Raw genomic sequence first — 3,504 nt, forward strand, 5'->3', positions numbered from 1 at the left:
AGTGATCCACCGCTTAGAGTCGTGAAAAAGTGTTTGTTCAATTCCGTACAGTCAAAACCAAACGTTTCTGGCACTCGGCCAAACAGTGGCCAAGAAGGGCGCTTTTCAGCGCACGCTTGGACTCCAAAACTCTGCCGCGCCTTTTTCGGCTGCCGCAAATCGAGCAAACGGTGTGTTTCGGACGGCGTTTCGCTTCCGCTACTTGCGAGTGCTTTCGTGGTCCACCCCTCTATAAATACTCGGGAGGCGTCGAAGCCGGTTCTCCAAGCCGGACCCGTAGGTATCGTTGTGTGCTCGCTCTCATTGGCCCGCCTAACCAGAAAATGCCTGCGGTACACCCATTTGGATAAGAGTGCACGCAGATGCGGGCCTCGACGGCTACACATTTCCTCGGGCGGCCGCCTCCCGGCCTCCGTGGAGCGCGGGATGCACGGTCCCATCGACAAGCCTCTCCCGTTTTTACCGTGGCGTCGCGGTTCACCACGGCGGGCGGGTCGGTCTCCTCCGCATAAAAAGGGGGACCCCCGCTTTTTGTTCCACGAAATCGCACAAGCTTTTTTCGCATCCACGGTTTGCCACCGCACACCAAAATGCCGATCCGGCTGCCTACTTTAGCCAACAGGTGGAGCCAGGCGCGCCGTACTTGCGCGGCACTTCCCACGTCCACCGAAGTCGGTGCCAAGGACCACTTTCGGCGCCGGAGCCGCGTACGAGCCTACTCGAGGCGGAAGAACGAAGCCAGCAAGGGCCTGGCCGCAAGTGCGTTCAATTGTCGGGACGTCCAAGTCCCTCGTTCTTCCGTGCTTCCTCTTTCGGCAAGTCGTTGCGGCACCTTCCCAAAGCGCGCAGACCCGCTAATCGCGACGAGCGCGACGTGGCCGTGCCGCCTTTCCCTCGGCAGCAAGCAAAACGCCTGGCAACGTCGACGCTCCCCTAACCGCGATCTCGCACCGTGTTTCGTGTGGCGAATTCAAAAGCCGGCCGGCGCTGCTGCAACCATTACGGTCGGTACGCATACGCCGCGGAGGGCGGGACGGTCATCGGAGCGTGCGGTTCCTCCATCGAGTACTGCGCACCTCGGCCGTCGCATCGCCGTGCCATGACCGGCCGCGCGTCAACGCGAACCGGTGCCAGCGAGATCCCTCGCCTGCAAGAACCGACCGGCAGCCTCCGTCACCCGAGGACGCGGAGGCGCTTGCCGCGGACGGCGGGACGGTATGCACTGGTGCACAGCGGACCCGTCACATCGCCAGTTCCTTGACCGACCGCCGACGCTTGTGCCGTTCCTCTCGTACTTGGCAGTCGCCGCGCGATTGTCGGGTCTCGTTCTTGCACGCTCGAACGGTCGGGAGGGCACTCGGCTGGCGTTTCGGGAACGCGCAGCCTCGCCTTCTACCGACGTAACCACGACTCGCCGTTCGCGCTCCGCCGCTCCTGTTTACAGTACTAGGCGGTCCCGCAGCGGTCGGGTCGCGCATTTCGAGCGCTTCGAGCCACGGTGCAGTGGCGGGTCGAAAGCCGACCTATGAGTGCGTTGCGCCGTTTGTACCCGCGTCCGCCACCTGGCCGACCGTCCAAGGTCGCGGTGTTGGCGTCCGCTGGGCGCAACAATTTGTCACGGGGTGCCGCTCCACATTCAGGCAGCCCCGTGGGGAAAAGCCGACCCCGCGTCCAAACGGGGTCAGCGGCAGAAAGTGTCGGGCGCAGACGCAGCTGAGGCGCTCACCCTTCACAATCCGTTAATGATCCTTCCGCAGGTTCACCTACGGAAACCTTGTTACGACTTTTACTTCCTCTAAATGATCAAGTTTGGTCATCTTTCCAACAGACCGGCGCAACCGAAAGGCCGCGCCGGACATCGGTCCGAAGACCTCACTAAATCATTCAATCGGTAGTAGCGACGGGCGGTGTGTACAAAGGGCAGGGACGTAATCAACGCGAGCTTATGACTCGCGCTTACTGGGAATTCCTCGTTCAAGGGGAACAATTGCAAGCCCCTATCCCAATCACGAAAGAAGTTCCACGGGTTACCCAGTCTTTTCAGACAGGGATAAAGACACGCTGCTTCCTTCAGTGTAGCGCGCGTGCGGCCCCGGACATCTAAGGGCATCACAGACCTGTTATTGCTCTGTTTCGTGCGGCTAGGAGCCGCTTGTCCCTCTAAGAAGGTTGTAAGGTGCTGGGAACCCCGCACCTATTTAATAGGCTAGAGTCTCGTTCGTTATCGGAATTAACCAGACAAATCGCTCCACCAACTAAGAACGGCCATGCACCACCATCCACCGAATCAAGAAAGAGCTCTCAATCTGTCAATCCTCCCAGTGTCCGGGCCGGGTAAGTTTTCCCGTGTTGAGTCAAATTAAGCCGCAGGCTCCACTCCTGGTGGTGCCCTTCCGTCAATTCCTTTAAGTTTCAGCTTTGCAACCATACTTCCCCCGGAACCCAAATACTTTGGTTTCCCGGAAGCTGCCCGCCGAGTCATTTGAGTAACTCAGGCGGATCGCTGGTTGGCATCGTTTATGGTCAGAACTAGGGCGGTATCTGATCGCCTTCGAACCTCTGACTTTCGTTCTTGATCAATGAAAACATTCTTGGCAAATGCTTTCGCAGTAGTTCGTCTTGCGACGGTCCAAGAATTTCACCTCTAGCGCCGCAATACGAATGCCCCCGTCCGTCCCTCTTAATCATTACCTCGTATTCCAAAAACCAACAGAACAGAAACGAGGTCTTGTTCTATTATTCCATGCAAGTTTATTCAGGCGACTCGCCTGCGTTGAGCACTCTAATTTTTTCAAAGTAAAAGCACCGGCCATCTCGAGGCACACAATGAAGTGCACCAAGAAAGAACCGGCATGATGTTCAGTCCGAGCCGTCGCATCGGGTAGATGCACTACTCGTCTGGAACTGAGATCCAACTACGAGCTTTTTAACCGCAGCAGCTTTAGTATACGCTATTGGAGCTGGAATTACCGCGGCTGCTGGCACCAGACTTGCCCTCCAATTGATCCTCGTTAAAGGATTTAGAGTGTACTCATTTCAATTACGGGGCCTCAAAAGAGTCCCGTATTGTTATTTTTCGTCACTACCTCCCCGTGCCGGGAGTGGGTAATTTGCGCGCCTGCTGCCTTCCTTGGATGTGGTAGCCGTTTCTCAGGCTCCCTCTCCGGAATCGAACCCTGATTCTCCGTTACCCGTAACAACCATGGTAAGCAAGTAACCTACCATCGAAAGTTGATAAGGCAGACACTTGAAAGAAACGTCGCCGGCTCGTGGCCATGCGATCAGCACAAAGTTATCCAGAGTCACCACACAATACGGGCCGAAACCCGATCGATCTTGGTCTAATAAAAGCACCCGTTACCCAAAGGGCTCCAGGCTCACTGCATGTATTAGCTCTAGAATTGCCACAGTTATCCAAGTAGGAAGAAACGATCTAAGGAACCATAACTGATTTAATGAGCCATTCGCGGTTTCGCCTTATTTCGGCATGTACTTAGACATGCA

At 56.5% G+C, this 3,504-nt stretch overlaps 2 non-coding genes across 2 annotated transcripts in view; both read right to left on the reverse strand.

Moving 5' to 3' along the window:
- Positions 1-21, reverse strand: part of LOC142794833 (5.8S ribosomal RNA) — a 153-nt gene extending 132 nt beyond the window's left edge. The window contains exon 1 of the ribosomal RNA XR_012892655.1: positions 1-21. This exon is cut by the window's left edge and continues 132 nt beyond it. This is a non-coding gene — a ribosomal RNA (5.8S ribosomal RNA).
- A 1,719-nt stretch (positions 22-1,740) lies between these two features.
- On the reverse strand, positions 1,741-3,504 carry LOC142794827 (small subunit ribosomal RNA; the record flags this gene model as incomplete). Its single annotated transcript, XR_012892649.1, has 1 exon — positions 1,741-3,504. It is a non-coding gene; the product is annotated as a small subunit ribosomal RNA (ribosomal RNA).

This window comes from Rhipicephalus microplus, unplaced genomic scaffold (assembly GCF_043290135.1).
Source record: "Rhipicephalus microplus isolate Deutch F79 unplaced genomic scaffold, USDA_Rmic scaffold_509, whole genome shotgun sequence".
Lineage (NCBI taxonomy): Eukaryota > Metazoa > Arthropoda > Arachnida > Ixodida > Ixodidae > Rhipicephalus > Rhipicephalus microplus.